The sequence below is a fragment of the Bufo bufo genome, chromosome 3, assembly GCF_905171765.1.
Source record: "Bufo bufo chromosome 3, aBufBuf1.1, whole genome shotgun sequence".
In the NCBI taxonomy this organism is placed as follows: Eukaryota; Metazoa; Chordata; class Amphibia; order Anura; family Bufonidae; genus Bufo; species Bufo bufo.
Window position 1 is genome coordinate 502,602,442 of NC_053391.1, and position 21,134 is coordinate 502,623,575.

Here is a 21,134-nt window from a genome sequence, read left to right on the forward strand (position 1 = left end):
CGTCCGTATGATTTTTACGGATCCACTGATACATGGATCGGATCCGCAAAACACATACGGACGTCTGAATGGAGCCATACAGGGGGGTGATCAATGACGGGGGTGATCACCCCATATAGACTCCCTGATCACCCCCCTGTCATTGATCACACCCCTGTCATTGATCACCCCCTTGTAAGGCTCCATTCAGACGTCCGTATGATTTTTACGGATCCACTGATACATGGATCGGATCAGCAAAACACATACGGACGTCTGAATGGAGCCTTACAGGGGGGTGATCACCCCATATAGACTCCCTGATCACCCCCCTGTCATTGATCACCCCCCTGTAATGCTCTATTCAGACGTCCGTATGATTTTTACGGATCCACTGATACATGGATCGGATCCGCAAAACACATACGGACGTCTGAATGGAGCCTTACAGGGGGGTGATCAATGACAGGGGGGTGATCACCCCATATAGACTCCCTGATCACCCCCCTGTCATTGATCACCCCCCTGTCATAGATCACCCCCCTGTCATTGATCACCCCCTGTAAGGCTCCATTCAGATGTCCGTATGTGTTTTGCGAATCCGATCCATGTATCCGTGGATCCGTAAAAAACATACGGACGTCTGAATGGAGCCTTACAGGGGGGGTGATCAATGACAGGGGGGTGATCACCCCATATAGACTCCCTGATCACCCCGCTGTCATTGATCACCCCCCTGTCATTGATCACCCCCCTGTAAGGCTCCATTCAGATGTCCATATGTGTTTTGCGGATCCGATCCATGGATCCGTAAAAAACATACGGACGTCTGAATGGAGCCTTACAGGGGGGTGATCAATGACAGGGGGGTGATCACCCCATATAGACTCCCTGATCACCCCTCTGTCATTAATCACCCCCCTGTCATTGCTCACCCCCTGTAAGGCTCCATTCAGACATTTTTTTTGGCCCAAGTTAGCGGAAATTTTTTATTTTATTTTTTTCTTACAAAGTCTCATATTCCACTAACTTGTGTCAAAAAATAAAATCTCACATGAACTCACCATACCCCTCACGGAATCCAAATGCGTAAAATTTTTTAGACATTTATATTCCAGACTTCTTCTCACGCTTTAGGGCCCCTAAAATGCCAGGGCAGTATAAATACCCCACATGTGACCCCATTTCGGAAAGTAGACACCCCAAGGTATTCGCTGAGGGGCATATTGAGTCCATGAAAGATTGAAATTTTTGTCCCAAGTTAGCGGAAAGGGAGATTTTGTGAGAAAAAACAAAACAAAATCAATTTCCGCTAACTTGTGGCAAAAAAAAAAAATTTCTATGAACTCGCTATGCCCCTCATTGAATACCTTGGGGTGTCTTCTTTCCAAAATGGGGTCACATGTGGGGTATTTATACTGCCCTGGCATTTTAGGGGCCCTAAAGCGTGAGAAGAAGTCTGGGATCCAAATGTCGAAAAATGCCCTCCTAAAAGGAATGTGGGGTATTTATACTGCCCTGGCATTTTAGGGGCCCTAAAGCGTGAGAAGAAGTCTGGGATCCAAATGTTTAAAAATGCCCTCCTAAAAGGAATGTGGGCCCCTTTGCGCATCTAGGCTGCAAAAAAGTGTCACACATCTGGTATCGCCATACTCAGGAGAAGTTGGGGAATGTGTTTTGGGGTGTCATTTTACATATACCCATGCTGGGTGAGAGAAATATCTCGGTCAAATGCCAACTTTGTATAAAAAAAAATGGGAAAAGTTGTCTTTTGCCGAGATATTTATCTCACCCAGCATGGGTATATGTAAAATGACACCCCAAAACACATTGCCCAACTTCTGCTGAGTACGGCGATACCACATGTGTGACACTTTTTTGCAGCCTAGGTGGGCAAAGGGGCCCACATTCCAAAGAGCACCTTTCGGATTTCACCGGCCATTTTTTACAGATTTTGATTTCAAACTACTTCTCACGCATTCGGGCCGCTAAAATGCCAGGGCAGTATAACTATCCCACAAGTGACCCCATTTTGGAAAGAAGACACCCCCAGGTATTTCGTGATGGGCATAGTGAGTTCATGGAAGTTTTTATTTTTTGTCACAAGTTAGTGGAATATGAGACTTGTGTAGGATGTCTATTGTGGTACTTGTGGTTCGCCGCGGGCATCCTCCATTGTATGCATTTTGCTGGGGATTGCCATTAGCAACGGGCCACAAGTGCAGGATTTGCTCCCCTATATATATGCACAACTGCATGTGGGTTTGAGCAGCTCCTGCTGATGCCAACCTGTCTTCTTAGTTTGTATATATAGATTCCTGGAGGTGTATAAACTCCTATTTAAATGTGCCTGTTTTCCATCTACAGGTCACATTTAGGTGCACCTGTGAAGCCTGGGCTATATCAGCAAGTCTTGAGTGGGACTCACAGACTCCTCCCTCCTCCCATTGCAAGCATGGCCACATGCTGGAGGTAACTGGTGAGTTGTTTGCGAGTCGGCCCTATGCTCCTGTAATTTGCCCACTGGCTCCTGGTATCGCCCATATGGCTCAGGTAGGAGAGTGTAGGGTCCCGGGCTACTTGAGAAACCTTGTCGTGGTGTCCGGGCTTAAAACATGTTCTACACCGTAGGACATGTTGACTAATCTCTCAATTTTAAAATCAGTTTGAGAATTAGTGAGACTGCAGAGTGCACCTATGTTTGTTATTGTTTTGTTATATTGTTATATTAATTATCACATCCGCACTTGTTACCTTGTGTAGGATGTCTATTGCGGTACTTGTGGTTCGCCGCGGGCATCCTCCATTGTATGCATTTTGCTGGGGATTGCCATTAGCAACGGGCCACAAGTGCAGGATTTGCTCCCCTATATATATGCACAACTGCATGTGGGTTTGAGCAGCTCCTGCTGATGCCAACCTGTCTTCTTAGTTTGTATATATAGATTCCTGGAGGTGTATAAACTCCTATTTAAATGTGCCTGTTTTCCATCTACAGGTCACATTTAGGTGCACCTGTGAAGCCTGGGCTATATCAGCAAGTCTTGAGTGGGACTCACAGACTCCTCCCTCCTCCCATTGCAAGCATGGCCACATGCTGGAGGTAACTGGTGAGTTGTTTGCGAGTCGGCCCTATGCTCCTGTAATTTGCCCACTGGCTCCTGGTATCGCCCATATGGCTCAGGTAGGAGAGTGTAGGGTCCCGGGCTACTTGAGAAACCTTGTCGTGGTGTCCGGGCTTAAGACATGTTCTACACCGTAGGACATGTTGACTAATCTCTCAATTTTAAAATCAGTTTGAGAATTAGTGAGACTGCAGAGTGCACCTATGTCTGTTATTGTTTTGTTATATTGTTATATTAATTATCACATCCGCACTTGTTACCTTGTGTAGGATGTCTATTGTGGTACTTGTGGTTCGCCGCGGGCATCCTCCATTGTATGCATTTTGCTGGGGATTGCCATTAGCAACGGGCCACAAGTGCAGGATTTGCTCCCCTATATATATGCACAACTGCATGTGGGTTTGAGCAGCTCCTGCTGATGCCAACCTGTCTTCTTAGTTTGTGAATATGAGACTTTGTAAGAAAAAAAAATCAAAAAAAAAAATCATCATTTTCCGCTAACTTGTGACAAAAAATAAAATATTCTAGGAACTCGCCATGCCCCTCACGGAATACCTTGGGGTGTCTTCTTTCCAAAATGGGGTCACTTGTGGGGTAGTTATACTGCCCTGGCATTCTAGGGGCCCTAATGTGTGGTAAGTAGTTTGAAATCAAAATGTGTAAAAAATGACCTGTGAAATCCTAAAGGTGCTCTTTGGAATGTGGGCCCCTTTGCCCACCTAGGCTGCAAAAAAGTGTCACACATGTGGTATTGCCGTACTCAGGAGAAGTTGGTCAATGTGTTTTTGGGTGTCATTTTACATATACCCATGCTGGATGAGATAAATATCTTGGTCAAATGCCAACTTTGTATAAAAAAAATTGGAAAAGTTTTCTTTTGCCAAGATATTTCTCTCACCCAGCATGGGTATATGTAAAATGACACCCCAAAAAACATTGCCCAACTTCTCCTGAGTACGGCAATACCACATGTGTGACACTTTTTTGCAGCCTAGGTGGGCAAAGGGGCCCACATTCCAAAGAGCACCTTTCGGATTTCACCGGCCATTTTTTACAGATTTTGATTTCAAACTACTTACCACACATTAGGGCCCCTAGAATGCCAGGGCAGTATAACTACCCCACAAGTGACCCCATTTTGGAAAGAAGACACCCCAAGGTATTTTGTGATGGGCATAGTGAGTTCATGGAAGTTTTTATTTTTTGTCACAAGTTAGTGGAATATGAGACTTTGTAAGAAAAAAAAAATCAAAAAAAAAATCATTTTCCGCTAACTTGTGACAAAAAATAAAAAATTCTATGAACTCACTATGCCCATCAGCGAATACCTTAGGGTGTCTACTTTCCGAAATGGGGTCATTTGTGGGGCATTTGTACTCTCTGGGCATTGTAGAACCTCAGGAAACATGACAGGTGCTCAGAAAGTCAGAGCTGCTTCAAAAAGCGGAAATTCACATTTTTGTACCATAGTTTGTAAACGCTATAACTTTTACCCAAACCATTTTTCTTTTACCCAAACATTTTTTTTTATCAAAGACATGTAGAACAATAAATTTAGAGAAAAATTTATATATGGATGTCGTTTTTTTTGCAAAATTTTACAACTGAAAGTGAAAAATGTAATTTTTTTGCCAAAAAATCGGTAAATTTCGATTAATAACAAAAAAAGTAAAAATGTCAGCAGCAATGAAATACCACCAAATGAAAGCTCTGTTAGTGAGAAAAAAAGGAGGTAAAATTAATTTGGGTGGTAAGTTGCATGACCGAGCAATAAACCGCTAAAATTGTGGAGTGCCGATTTGTAAAAAAGGGCCTGGTCACTAAGGGGGTATAAACCTGTGGTCCTTAAGTGGTTAATAGCAGAATAGAACCACAGTATCTAAAGAGTGTATCTCACATTGACATATGCAGCAAAGGCTGCAAAATTAAGTATTTTGCCCAAAAAGGGTGTTTTTTTTAAATAACAGAATATGACAGCTGTATATAACGCTTGCATTTCACACGTGCAGATGCAGCAAGGGCTGTAAAATTGTGTATTTTGCCCAAAAAGGGTGTTTTTTAAAACCCAGAAAATTATAGCTGTATTTCAAGCTTGGATTTGAATGTCACAAAAGCACAGATGCAGTGCTGGTGCACTGAGCTTGAATAAAATGGCTGCCGCCGCCCACCTAACTAACAGACGGATAAAAGTTATTTTTCTCTGTCACTGGGCTCAGGGCAAGGTAAAAAGATTGTGCACTGCACCCACACAACTAAATCTATGTAGATCGCTGAGTTCAATTGGATTTCTGATTAAAGATTCTGTCCTATTCTATCCCTCACAGCAGCACCATCCTCTCCCTACACTAAGCACAGCAGAGTGACGTGCAGCGCTACATGACTCCAGCTTATATGGAGGCTGGGTCACATGCTGCACTGGCCAATTACAGCCATGCCATTAGTAGGCATGGCTGTGATGGCTTCTAAGGTCACACAGTTAAACGCTTGTTGATTGGCTGCTCTGCAGCCTATCAAACAGCGCTAAGAAATCGCCGAACACCGAACCCGAACTTTTACTGAAATGTTCGGGTTCGGGTCCTGGGTCCAAAAATCCTAAAAGTTCGGTACGAACCCGAACTTTACAGTTCGGGTTCGCTCAACCCTAGTAAGGACATTTGGACTGTGTGTTGGGACATGGAAGTGGATGTGGTCGCTGATGGTGCTTGCAAATGTCTAGGTGCAAGGCGGGAGGCATCCGGGCCTGCACCTTCGACAGGGGATTGGCCAGCACGTAACATAGGGGAAGAGGAGCCAGTGGTGTGACCCGCAGACACAGATTGTGGACCCAAGCGTTCGTCCCACTTATTACGGTGCTTGGATGCCATGTGGCGGATCATGCTGGTGGTGGTGAGGTTGCTAGTGTCCACGCCCTGGCTCATTTTCGTATGGCACAGGTTTCAAACTACTATTCTTTTGTCATCCACACTTTACTCAAAAAAGCACCATATTGCCGAAACATCTACCCCTTGGCAAGGAAGATTTCTGCAAGACGGTGCTCCGGGGAACAGTTGCGGGCCTGTTTGCTGTGGCCCGCCTTCTCCCTTTTGGCACCCCACAGCCTCTTCCAGCCTGTTGCGGTGCTCCAGTTCCCAGATTGGGTCAGTGACCTCATCGTCCACCACCTCCTCTTCCACTTCCGCACCTCCTCTTCCAAATCCTCCTGATTTGTTGACCTCAGTGATTGACAACTGTGTCTCCTCCTCTTCATCAACCTCTTTAGACAGTAATTGCGGTTGACTCATTGGCAACTGTGTCTTATCATCATCCACCTCATTAAACACTAATTGCCGTTCCCCACTGTCATGTTCTTGGGACTGTGGATGCTCAAGAGGTTGGGAATCAGGGTACAAGATCTCATGTCCCTCTTCAAGTGTGCTTGGGAAGAGGGCCAAATCAAGTAATGGCGACGAAAAGAGGTCTCTGGAATATCCAAGTGTGGGATCACTTGTTTGGCCAGTTGGAAGGAAGGAGGATCAGGGTGAGGATTGTGTTGACCAGACTCCTGGTTACTGAGACTGGACTTGGTGAAAGACAGGGTGGTGCTTAACGAAGCATTATCTGCTGCAATCCAACCAACCATCTGCTCGCACTGGTCTGACTTCGCGAGCGTTGTCCTGCGCTGCCCTGCAAACTGGGACATGAAGCTAGGTATCATGAATGATTGTTTTTCTTGTGCTCTGGCAGCAGGCACAGGGCCACGGCCTCTGCATGCACCATCAGCATCACGGCCACTTTCCCGTCCCTTACTGCTCGCCTTCTTCATTTTAAATGTGATATATGCATTGAAAATTACAATGGTATTTGTGATGAGGAAACATTATACAGGACAGGTACCACAGGTAATGTCACTGTTCGCAGTGTCTACGGAAAAAGTACAGTGGATGTCACTGATATTTTGGGGATGCGCACACTTTAAACAGGAGATGTGGCGCGGATAATTTAACTGTCCGCAGTGGATGCGCTGTCACTAGTGATGATCGAGCATGCTCGGCCAAGTACCGGTTCGGCTCGAGCATCGCTATGCTCGGCAGATCCGAGCGTTCTGCCGAGTACCACATGTGCTCGAGTGCCATGCTCGAGTCTCCTCCCCGGGGGTTTGGCGCCTTCTAAACAGCCAATAAACATGCTGGTAAGTATTGCCATCACTGTAATGCCATTAGACATGTTTTCTACTGGCATTACAGTGATTGGCTGGCCGGAACATGTCATCGGGTGCTATATAGCACCCGGTCACGCGGGTTCGGCTCATTGCGAGTCAGGGAGAGCTGCTGTTAGGAAGGGACAGAGCGAGTGTACAGCGAATTTGATCTCAAACCTTTCAGAGACCCAAAAGTCCTTTTAAGGACTATTGTTAGAGGTGGCAGCAAAATTTATTTAGGGGGAATTATTTTTTTGTGTCAGGGTGACCGTTAGTGACATTCATTTTCTGCATTCTACAAACGCTGCTTGCTGTGACCAGTGAGAAGCAAATCAGCACTGATATCTAGGCCGTGTGTGACACCTAAATTTAATCCAAATTGCAGTTACAGTCAGTTTCTGTATTATACAAACTCTGCTTGCTGTGACCAGTGAGAAGCAAATCAGCACTGATATCTAGGCCGTGTGTGACGCCTATATTTAATCCAAATTGCAGTTACAGTCAGTTTCTGTATTATACAAACTCTGCTTGTTGTGACCAGTGAGAAGCAAACCAGCACTGATATCTAGGCCATGTGTGAGGCCTATATTTAATCCAAATTGCAGCTACACAGTCAGTTTCTGTATTATACAAACTCTGCTTGCTGTGACCAGTGAGAAGCAAATCAGCACTGATATCTAGGCTGTGTGTGAGGCCTATATTTAATCCAAATTGCAGTTACAATCAGTTTCTGTATTGTTTAACCCCTTAGGGACGCATGACGTACCGGTACGGCATGTTTCCCGAGTCCTTAAGGACCCATGACGTACCGGTACGTCATGGCTTTAACCCCTTAAGGACACAGGACGTACCGGTACGCCCTATTTCCCGAGTCCTTAAGGACCAAGGACGTACTGGTACGTCCTAACTTTAAATAGGCATTCCGGCGCCCCAGGGGTTAATCTGAACAGGATGCCAGCTGAAATCATTCAGCCGGCATCCTGTCACAACGCCAGGGGGGGTCATGTGACCCCCCGTGTCGGCGATCGCAGCAAACCGCAGGTCAATTCAGACCTGCGGTTTGCTGCGCTTTTTGCAGTTTCTGATCAGAAACTTTAGAGTGGCTAAAATCTATATTTTTCACCCCCCCCTGCACCCCTGCACGATTTGATGCCGGCGGGTGGTGCAGGCGGTGGGGGCGTTGCGGCAGGCGGGCGGAGCGGCAGGCGGGATCGCGATCCCCCGCCCGCCTCCCCATGAATGATCGTTGGCTTCTAGTGGGTATACCAGGGTGCCAGCACATTGCTGGCACCCTGGTATAAACGGCTGACATCTGTGCAGATGTCAGCCATTTAACCCTTTCCATACCGCGGTCCGTACGGACCGCTGTATGGAAAAAGTTAACTGTCATCGGTCAGGGAGCTCCCTCCCTCTCCATCGGGGGGCTGCTATGCCTTTGCAGCCCCCCGATGGAGAGGGAGAGAGTCCCCCGACAGCCCCCCTCAGCCCTGTGCTTACCCTTCCCCGTCTGCGAAGTTGTGGCAGACGGGGAAGGTTCCCATGGCAACAGGACGCCTGCTAAAAGCATAGATCTGTTCAGTGTTAGTAAAATACAGTACAGAACAATATATATTGTACTGTACTGTATTATACAGACATCAGACCCACTGGATCTTCAAGAACCAAGTGGGCCTGGGTCAAAAAAAAGTGAAAAAAGTTAAGATAAAAAAAAAACATTTATCACTGAATAAAAATTAAAAAAATAAAATACACTACACATATTAGGTATCGCCGCGTCCGTAACGACCTGATCTATAAAACGGTCATGTTACTTTCCCCGCATGGTGAACGCCATAAAAATAAAAAAATAAAAACTATGAGAAAATTGAAATTTTGCCCACCTTACTTCCCAAAAAGGTAATAAAAGTGATCAAAAAAATCGCATGTACGCCAAAATAGTACCAATCAAACCGTCATCTCATCTCGCAAAAAATGAGACCCTACTCAAGATAATCGCCCAAAAACTGAAAAAACTATGGCTCTTAGACTATGGAGACACAAAAAAAATTTTGGGGTTTTAAAAAGGAAGTTATTGTATAAAACTTACATAAATAAAAAAAATTGTATACATATTAGGTATCGCCGCGTCCGTGACAACCTGCTCTATAAAATTACCACATGATCTAACCTGTCAGATGAATGTTGTAAATAACTAAAAAAAAAACGTGCCAAAAAAGCTATTTCTTGTTACCTTGCCGCACAAAAAGTGTAATATAGAGCAACCAAAAATCATATGTACCCTAAACTAGTACCAACAAAACTGCCACCCTATCCCTTAGTTTCTAAAATGGAGTCACTTTTTTGGAGTTTCTACTCTAGGGGTGCATCAGGGGGGCTTCAAATGGGACATGGTGTAAAAAAAAACAGTCCAGCAAAACCTGCCTTCCAAAAACCGTATGGCATTCCTTTCCTTCTGCGCCCTGCCGTGTGCCCGTACAGCGGTTTACGACCACATATGGGGTGTTTCTGTAAACTAAAGAATCAGGGCCATAAATAATGAGTTTTGTTTGGCTGTTAACCCTTGCTTTGTAACTGGAAAAAAAATATTAAAATGGAAAATCTGCCAAAAATGTGAAATTTTGAAATTGTGTCTCTATTTTCCATTAAATCTTGTGCAACACCTAAAGGGTTAACAAAGTTAGTAAAATCAGTTTTGAATACCTTGAGGGGTGTAGTTTCTTAGATGGGGTCACTTTTATGGAGTTTCTACTCCAGGGGTGCATCAGGGGGGCTTCAAATGGGACATTGTGTCAAAAAAACAGTCCAGCAAAATTAGCCCTCCAAAAACCAAACGGCGCACCCTTCACTCTATGCCCCGCTGTGTGGCCGTACAGTAGTTTACGGCCACATATGGGGTGTTTCTGTAAACAGCAGAGTCAGGGCAATAAAGATACAGTCTTGTTTGGCTGTTAACCCTTGCTTTGTTAGTGGAAAAAATGGGTTAAAATTGAAAATTAGGCAAAAAAATGAAATTCTCAAATTTCATCCCCATTTGCCAATAACTCTTGTGCAACACCTAAAGGGTTAACGACGTACGTAAAATCTGTTTTGAATACCTTGAGGGGTGTAGTTTCTTAGATGGGGTCACTTTTAGGGAGTTTTTCCTCTAGGGGTGCATCAGGGGGGCTTCAAATGGGACATGGTGTAAATAAACCAGTCCATAAAAATCAGCCTTCCAAAAACCAAACGGCGCACCTTTCACTCGACGCCCCGCTTTGTGGCTGTACAGTAGTTTACAGCCACATATTGGGTGTTTCTGTAAACGGCAGAGTCAGGGCAATAAAGATACAATCTTGTTTAGCTGTTAACCCTTGCTTCGTTAGTGGAAAAAATGGGTTAAAATGAAAAATTTGACAAAAAAATGAAATTCTCAAATTTCCTCCCCATTTGCCAATAACTCTTGTGCAACACCTAAAGGGTTAACAATGTATGCAAAATCAGTTTTGAATACCTTGAGGGGTGTAGTTTCTTAGATGGGGTAATTTTTGGGTGGTTTCTATTATGTAAGCCTCGCAAATCGACTTCAGACCTGAACTGGTCCCTAAAAATTTAGTTTTTGTAAATTTCAGAAAAATTTCAAGATTTGCTTCTAAACTTCTAAGCCTTATAACATCCCCAAAAAATAAAATATCATTCCCAAAATAATTCAAACATGAAGTAGACATATGGGGAATGTAAAGTCATCACAATTTTTTGGGGTATTACTATGTATTACAGAAGTAGAGAAACTGAAACTTTGAAATTTGCTAATTTTTCCAAATGTTTGGTAAATTAGGTATTTTTTTGTGCAAAAAAATAATTTTTTTGACTTCATTTTACCAGTGTCATGAAGTACAATATGTGACGAAAAAACAATCTCAGAATGGCCTGGATAAGTCAAAGCGTTTTAAAGTTATTTACACTTAAAGTGACACTGGTCAGATTTCCAAAAAATGGCCTGGTCCTTAAGGTGAAAATGAGCCCGGTCCCTAAGGGGTTAAAATGCGATTGAGGCGCCGCGGGGGTTAATCGGTACAGGAAATCATTCAGCCGGCATCCTGTCACAACGCCAGGGGGGGTCATGTGACCCCCCCCATATCGGCGATCGCAGAAAACCGCAGGTCAATTCAGACCTGCGGTTTGCTGCGTTTCCGGTCCATTCGGGTCTCCGGTGACCCGATGAACCGGAAAAAGACTGCGATCGGTGGCGTGATTACACACCACCAATCGCAGTACGAAGATTTGGAGAGGCAGTGCTGGCCATGGTGCTGATGGCCGCTGTCCAGGGTGCTGATTGGTGCAGGGGAGAGAGGCGCGAGATTCAAACTTTCTGCGCTCCTCTCTCCCCTCCTCTTCCTGTTCTGCACGAGCACCCTGCAGCTCCGTCCAGCATCAGCTCCTGAGTCCCCCCTAATCGTCATCCATCACCCTCCTGCACCCATCGCCCTCCAGGTAGGTTAGGGTCAGTGAGGGAGAGGCACCGTTAGGCAGGGATAGAAGGGAAAAGTTAGTTAGGAAATAAAAAATAAAAAAACTTTATCTAAAACTTATTTTTGCATTGCTTTGAGACCTTAGACCCCCCTGTCACTTTCCCCCATGCAGCCCCAGATTGCCTCCAACTCCGAGAGCCCCAGTGAGGATGAGGATGACCCCACGTTCCTCTTGTCATCCGCATCCTCCTCATCATCATCTGATGACGATGAGCCCCCAAGGCGGAGGAGACGCCGCCAGGCGGAGCCAGGGGCCCCACATGCTAGAGATCCTGTGGCCCACCCTAGTACGATAAATACAAAAAAATCTGCAGCACTCGCCATTTGTAGAAAATCCAGTGATGGTTTTATTCCATAAAATAGCAAGGTGATGCAACGTTTCGACATTCCTCGGTCTTTTTCAAGCAATACAGTGAATACAACAAACGTGTCTTATATAGTGCCCAGTGGGTGGGATTAACCCTCCCCCAGGTGAATTGATACACCCTCATCAATATACGTTCATGTGTCACCATACATAGTCATTAGTATACAACCTTCCAGTGCAATATACAATCTTATAGGTTAATATTACCTCCTATATAGAGATGGCGTCCCCGGGGTATTGTACCATGTCCGCATAGCTTCCAAGAGCATGCCGAACTCGGCGTCCTGGAAGCTACAGTGCGCATGCGTCCTCCTCCGTCATCAGCCAATGCGGAAAATTCCCCTAGTGACATCACCTGTTGCCAATGACATGGAAGCAGATTGCGCTCCACGGCACTGCAGTGCGTCAAGCTTGTCACTCATCAATGACGTAGGGGTTGCCATGGAGACGCGGCCGTCCACACAATGAATCATGGAACGTACGTGTCGCACGGCTCCTCCCCTCGTCAATGCTAAAGTGGTTCCAGGATAGGTCTTAGTGGGTGAAGGTCCAACTCATTGTGTCATAACACCTCCGATATTATAAATGGGGTAATTTTCAAACATTACAAGTTCAGAGTCCCCGTATACCCTAGACATTGTATATGGTTCCTCCAGAGTGATCGCTGATTTCCTTCAGCCATACACCCCTATGGGGATACCATATACCCAAGCATGCTACCCCTTCAAAATGGTGACCCTGTTCCATCTGTGCCATCAGATGGGACAGATGTCCTCTATTGGGGTTCACGGTCGTTCAGGATGCCACACGGGCCAATCATGTTTAGTGACAATAGCCCCCGTGACACACCACGTCCGTCCATACACACACTACAGTTTCTTTAAAGGACCAAAGGATAGGACTTACCCCCCACTGGCCATGCCGTCAGATTGACCCAAAATTCGAGATTTCTCGAAAGATCAAACTTCTGGTCGATGACGTGTACGCGGAGGATATCATAGATAGCCCATTGCAGGATTATTTATTAGTTATGCATCCCGTCACTCCGGTATTATATACCCTACTAAAGATACATAAGAACAGGGTTGATCTGCCAGGGCGCCCTATAGTGTCCGGCATCAACTCTGTTCTTTCACGATCAGCCATCTTTTTAGATGGAGTGCTCCAAAAATATGCAACGAGTGCCTTGTCCTACGTGAAAGATACCACCCACTTCTTACTTAAGTTGAAAGAACTAAAAGTTGAACCAGGGAATATGCTAGTCTCGTTTGATGTGGTTAGCCTTTATACTAGCATTGACCATGACAATTCCATCTGCATTGTATGTATGTTTTGGTGAAGGAGGTATTGGGAGTGCCTCAGTTGGCAGCACAACTCCTTTTTTGAAAGTTAATGTTCAGACTCAGATTGCCAGTGATTTCACTAGTAGCTACAGACAGCTGCTTGGACCTCAAATCCTATGGTCCCAGAAGACAGAACGTCTTCCTTCATCAGGAATATGGTCCTGCTGTTGATGTTTTACATAGCCATACTCTTTTTCCATACCTATTCCATAAGGATAGGAGACTGGCAGACACCACTTGATCAGAATCCAAACAATGGAGCCATGGTATTTAAATTAAAAATCCACTGTTTATTTCCTAGACATTGTCTTAATATAATAACCCACTCTCCTAGTTGGTCAATATCACGCACTCTGGTGTCCCTACACTTACTCTGATGCTTTTCAGTATACTTTCTGGACATATTATTTATGTGTTCTTTCAGTCTTTTGAATGAGGGTAGTTTTTGTTCTTCCTACATTAATTTTATTGCAGGGGCATGTTTTACAGTATATGACCACTTGGATTTGGCAGGTAATATATTGCTTGATAGTATAGGTTGATTCTTTGCAAAGCCATCTTTGCACCTAAAAAATTTTGTGCCTCGGAGGAACCATTTTCTCACTACCGTGTTTCCCCGAAAATAAGACCTATCCCGAAAAAAAGACCGAGCCCTATTTTGCAGGGTTTTGGGAGTAGGGCTTAAATACAGGTTCTTCTCAAAAAATTTGCATATTGTGATAAAGTTCATTATTTTCTGTAATGTACTGATAAACATTAGACTTTCATATATTTTAGATTCATTACACACAACTGAAGTAGTTCAAGCCTTTTCTTGTTTTAATATTGATGATTTTTGCATACAGCTCATGAAAACCCAAAATTCCTATCTCAAAAAATTAGCATATTTCATCCGACCAATAAAAGAAAAGTGTTTTTAATACAAAAAAAGTCAACCTTCAAATAATTAAGTTCAGTTATGCACTCAATACTTGGTCGGGAATCCTTTTGCAGAAATGACTGCTTCAATGTGGCGTGGCATGGAGGCAATCAGCCTGTGGCACTGCTGAGGTGTTATGGAGGCCCAGGATGCTTCGATAGCGGCCTTAAGCTCATCCAGAGTGTTGGGTCTTGCGTCTCTCAACTTTCTCTTCCCAATATCCCACAGATTCTCTATGGGGTTCAGGTCAGGAGAGTTGGCAGGCCAATTGAGCACAGTAATACCATGGTCAGTAAACCATTTACCAGTGGTTTTGGCACTGTGAGCAGGTGCCAGGTCATGCTGAAAAATGAAATCTTCATCTCCATAAAGCTTTTCAGCAGATGGAAGATGAAGTGCTCCAAAATCTCCTGATAGCTAGCTGCATTGACCCTGCCCTTGATAAAACACAGTGGACCAACACCAGCAGCTGACATGGCACCCCAGACCATCACTGACTGTGGGTACTTGACACTGGACTTCAGGCATTTTGGCATTTCCCTCTCCCCAGTCTTCCTCCAGACTCTGGCACCTTGATTTCCGAATGACATGCAAAATTTGCTTTCATCCGAAAAAAGTACTTTGGACCACTGAGCAACAGTCCAGTGCTGCTTCTCTGTAGCCCAGGTCAGGCGCTTCTGCCGCTGTTTCTGGTTCAAAAGTGGCTTGACCTGGGGAATGCGGCACCTGTAGCCCATTTCCTGCACACGCCTCTACACGGTGGCTCTGGATGTTTCTACTCCAGACTCAGTCGACTGCTTCCACAGGTCCCCCAAGGTCTGGAATCGGTCCTTCTCCACAATCTTCCTCAGGGTCCGGTCACCTCTTCTCGTTGTGCAGCGTTTTCTGCCACACTTTTTCCTTCCCACAGACTTCCCACTGAGGTGCCTTGATACAGCACTCTGGGAACAGCCTATTCGTTCAGAAATTTCTTTCTGTGTCTTACCCTCTTGCTTGAGGGTGTCAATGATGGCCTTCTGGACAGCAGTCAGGTCGGCAGTCTTACCCATGATTGCGCTTTTGAGTAATGAACCAGGCTGGGAGTTTTTAAAAGCCTCAGGAATCTTTTGCAGGTGTTTAGAGTTAATTCGTTGATTCAGATGATTAGGTTAATAGCTCGTTTAGAGAACCTTTTCATGATATGCAATTTTATTTTAGATAGGAATTTGGGGTTTTCATGAGCTGTATGCCAAAATCATCAATATTAAAACAAGAAAAGGCTTGAACTACTTCAGTTGTGTGTAATGAATCTAAAATATATGAAAGTCTAATGTTTATCAGTACATTACAGAAAATAATGAACTTTATCACAATATGCTAATTTTTTGAGAAGAACCTGTATAATCCCTTCTCCAATAAAAAGCCCTAGATGAATTTTATATTTATGTATTCAGCAGCTCAGGAGCGCTCACTAATGGCTCCTGAGCTGCCAGGGCGGGGGGGCAGGACATCGGTGCTTTCCCAGCTGATCGGAGGCGGGCAGGAGTTACAGTACAGCAGCGCAGGCTGCCAACACTTAGCCTTCAGTGAAGCCGCTAGCCTGTGCATACATCGCGGCTGGCGGCTTCACTCATTGCAAAATTATGCAGGCAGCTGCGCTTCCATCTACAGTACCGAACGGGTACATCGCTGGGCGGGCTGATCGGCTTCTCTACCCTATACTGCCACCAGCCCGCACGTTCTAACTTACCCCTACCATAGCTGAATGAGGCAGCAGGAGGATGTCTTTCTCTCTGCTGCCTGGAGCTGGAGGTGCTGATTGGTGGTGAGCACGTCCTGCTCCCCCCTCCGCCTCCACCAATCAGCACCCTGTCATCTTTTGCGCCGGATCTCCCTGGTAACGTACCGTACACATTGCTGCCTAGGGGCTCAGGGGCAGTGTACGTACGGTACCAGAAAGAAGTGTGGCATTGCCTGCCAGAGTGCTGTACCGGTATCATACCGTAGTACTGTGCCACCCACTGTGATTATACTGTATTTGAATAAATCTAGATTTTTTTGTCCAAGCATTAATGTGTGATTGTTGTTCATGGACCCAAAATAAGCCCTACCCCGATAATAAGCCTTAACCCTTTTTTCGGAGAAAAAAATAATATAAGACACTGTCTTTTTTTCGGAGAAACACGGTACTTGGCCTTTGTCATCTGTGTTTTCCCTTAATCTGTTGGCTTTTATTGTAGGGGCAATAATGTTACCCAAATTGCTGGCCTTCCTGAACACAAATTAGTGACATGTTGGAATAAACTCCCCTATAATCTTGCCTTGTCAGAGAGTTTCCCAATATGTGTGCACAATGGTTTTGAGTGTCCCTATTTGGCTGTTATACTGAAAAATAAATACAGTTTGATGTATTCTCCATATTTTATTTTCATTTTTAACACCCAGGAGTAGTTTTCTACCCATTTGACTCACCTTCTCCCTATCTACCAACAGCAACTGGCTATCATAGCCATTGGTCTCAAATTTCTTCTGAATAATATCAGTCTTTTGTTCAAATATTTGTTTATTGCTGCAATGCCTATGAATTTGTGTAAATTAACATTTAGGGTTACAAATCCATGGTTATTAGTGGCAACTGGACCTAGAAATAAAGCTATTTGTATCTGTAGATTTAAAATATGTTGTCAACAAGCAATTGTTTCCCCCAAATAAATAGTGAGATCAAGAAAATTATTCTTAACCTCGCAATATTTGGGAGTGAACTTTAAATAAAATAAAATTTAATTGTTATTAATTTCTTTAAAAAAATAACTCTAACAGGGACTCCTCACCTGCCTGCCATATAAAAACTACATTATCAATGAACCTCTGCTAGAGGACCAGGTTCATCTGTTGCTTACTAAATTAGTAAATGATCGACTCCTCCCACCTACCCACAAATACTGATTGGCAAAGCTTGGTGCGAATCTAGGCCCATCAAGGTCCCCCACTGTTGTAAATAAAAACCTCCTCACCTGACAAGATGGCCCTTCTCCACCCCCCGCTGAGTCAACCTCCTCCCACCTTCTCTGCTACCACAAGTAGCAGAGGGCGCAGCAGGCAGTTCATTATCATGAACATGGTGATCAAGTTTTTTCATGTGCCGCACAAGGCTGACTCAGATCAACAAATAGAAATGTATTGCTAGGTTCAGTTCTACTTGGACTGTGGACTTTCTCCAGCACATACTGTGACACTATAGACTTTTAGGCAGGCATATTGGAATAGTAGCTGTTTGCTCTCACTGTACTGTTTTGTCCAGCCTCCAGTGATACATAATATCACTTTTGTCAAAATGAATGAGGCAAGGATCTGTGGGGATTTTCACACATGTCTGGCTGAGGGCGATGAATAGATCTTCCCTTGCTGACGTTGGCTATTTATCACCGGCTCCATAATGCCACTACTGCTGTCTGCCTGCTTGCCTATGGCATTGTTCTGTACTGAATGGCTGCTACTGCTGCTGCCACTGCCACAGATGCTAATCACTACTACTACAGTGGTCCCTCAAGTTACAATATTAATTGGTTCCAGGATGATCATTGTATGTTGAAACCATTAGAAAATATTGTATCCTGAGGCCATTGTGTCTTGAGGGATCACTGTACTATTATTACGCCTACACAGCTGCACACATATGTACTGCTTTGGCTGTTCCATACTGTGCTGCTACTGCTTCCACTTCTATTGCTGGCACATGCCATTATTTCCCTTACACACTTTAGACTTTACTTTACTCTTTCCACATGCACACTGTACTTCTGTTGCTCCCAAAATAGGGCTAATTTTTCAAGGCTTGTTCATGACAAGCCACTGTTTCTTCTTACAATTATCAATTGTGCATGTATAAATATGAGTAAGTATTCTGCCCCATTAAAGCATTATGTTTGGATGTTTGTTAGCAACAAACCACTTTTTTTTTTGCAATAACATTGTATTTAAACAGCATCTTAAAAATCAAAACAAATGCAACTATGCAGTGTGCTTTTAAAGACTCCATTTGTTAACACTGTCAACCATTTATTTATATATAGTTATATATTCCAGTGTCGCTGGCTATTGTTGTCATTCTGTTAAAGATCTTAAAATGGAGGCAGGCGAGAGAGAAAGAGGAAAAATAAAAAATAAAGACAAGAGAGAAAAAAAGTCCTAGTAGACTTCACAGTGTCATTTACCAATTTTCAGGCCAATTGGAGCACTTGGGTAGCAATTTGGGTACAATTTATTCAGACCCGAATCTATTTTTTTTACAAAGATTAAGCGGATCAGACACAAATAAAATTTCAAGAAATTCATTCATGTCTATATGGTTCTTATTAATGCCCACTCATTAGACCATTGTACTGGGCCCACAATGTGTTAAAACAACCATAGTTCAATGCTTTATGTTTTTTAACCATGTGTATATATATTTCTACAAAACAGAACCTCTCCAAATCTGAAAAACCTCTGGACAGTGAAATTAGCCTTTTACTGGCTCTTGCGTTATCTTTCTAATTTACATTAATGAGGAAAGGCACTGTATTCTGCTTTGGAAGCACATTAAAGTAAATAATATATAAACACAAACATTTAATGGGGATATATATTAATGGAAAAAACAAAAAACAAACACTATACCACCTATATCGCATATAACTGATGATTTTCTTGTATTGCTTTGTAATCTTTTAAAGTCAATTGTTGCATTCCATGATTTTTTTTTTAGATTTTTTTTATATTGGAGGATATCTTCAGAATATTTCTCTACATCATTCTCTTGATTTTCCTCACAGAATTATAATCATGAAAACACATGAATACTAAACTGAAGTCTCTGGTACATCTGGACTACCCTGTTCGGATTTTTATAAAAATAACAAGCTTTTTCTGTGCAAAGTTTCTAAAAGTGCAGTATGTAAGATGGATTGCATAATAAATTTTATAACCTTCCACAGCTGTTCAATAAGTTATTTGAGGTCAATAGCACTGCCAATAGCACAGAAACAATTCAAGGCTGCTTAGTGCCTACATATCAAGGGACTGCTATTCCAGATGGGTTCATTATTAGAATTTAGAAAGTGTTGAGGAATAAATGCATATTCCAGCCATATCCCCATGGCTTTTTGTTGAAAGTAAAGAGCATATGTGCACAAAACGTGCAAAGTTCAACTTGATTTCCCAAATAGATGTACAGATTTCCATTAAATTAAACCCATCTGTAAAAAGAATAATTCAATGGAGTACAATGAAACAAAAGGTAGACACCACATAGCATAGATCTCTATTTAAAAATATATTTTCTGGTGCCAAAATGCACTTTATTATTTTTATAAGTTCAATATTTATATTCTTGAATATTATTAATAATGTGTATTGTGTTTTAGGTCAAATAAATGTTGATTAAAAACTTTACGGGGAAAAAAGTTACAGTAATAATAGCTTATACCTGTAACACGAAGTACTCTATGAAAAATAGATTATTGTCCTAAGCATAAACTAATTTAAAAGAAGGAGAAATATAATTTCCTTACTAACGAACCTGTACAAATTACACAAACTGCAAGCAATAAATTATGCTGAGATGGATACAGTTGAAGTGATTTTTGTGCTGTGATTTTATGGGACAGTAGACCTGTGATCAGATTATGTTGCACTGTTTAAGGGTGACATGCAAGGGGTGACCGTGCAACTCACTACCCCTTTGATTGCTGCTGCGTCCCTGCTGTGCAAGATGGACCACAGCTCATAGTGGTGACGCAAGCATAGGAAGTGAAAACCAGTTACTAGAAGCCTTGTTTCCTAGAGATTACTAGGAGAAGGATGAGCATCAACATGGATGTGCTGTAAGTCTGACACTAAGGTAGGTTAGTGCAATGTGGAACACGCAGAGAAATTAGAAAAGTCAGAGTGATGGGAGAGTCATAACGTGGCTGAGACCATGTGTTTGTACAAATGAGTGGGTTGCGAGCGTTCCAGAGTGGGTTTGCTGCCCCAGGGCAGCAAATAAAGCGCCTGGAAGTGGCAGAGTGCTATGTAGAGACAATATTGGACACTATTATTCAACAGGTCCGCAGAGGGTAGTTGCAAGACAAGTTCCTTAGGCTACTTTCACATATGCATTTCCCTTTCAACTTTTGAGATCCGGCAGAGGATCTCAAAACCAGAGGAAAATGCTTCAGTTCGATTGAATATATTAGTGAACAAATATTGTTACAGGTATTACTTAACAGATTGTATAACTAAAAACTTAATTAACATGTATCCCAATCTCAGACATTTTAACCTCTTTAGGACACAGGGCGTACAGGTATGCCCTGATGTTCTGGTACTTAAGGAAATACGCCCCATTGAGCAGGCACCTGGAGCCAATGCGCCAGGGGGTCCTGTGACCCCCCCCGTGTAGGCGATCGCAGAAAACCGCAGGTCAATTCAGACCTGCGGTTTGCTGCGTTTCCGGGTTATTCGGGTCTCTGAGGACCCGATAACCCGGAACAGGATGGTGATCGGTGGTGTGTTTTTACCCCACCAATCACCATCCTGCGACCCTGACAGGTGATATGACATCACCTCTCAGGATCACCTCTGATTGGTAGGTGGGCGGGAGGGCGGGAGATTCAAATGTTGCAAGCGCTCCTCTCCTCCTCCTTTTGTGTCCCGGAGCGGAGGAGAGAGGAGCGCTGCTGTGCACGTCGTCGGATCTGAGCCAGCATCACCCC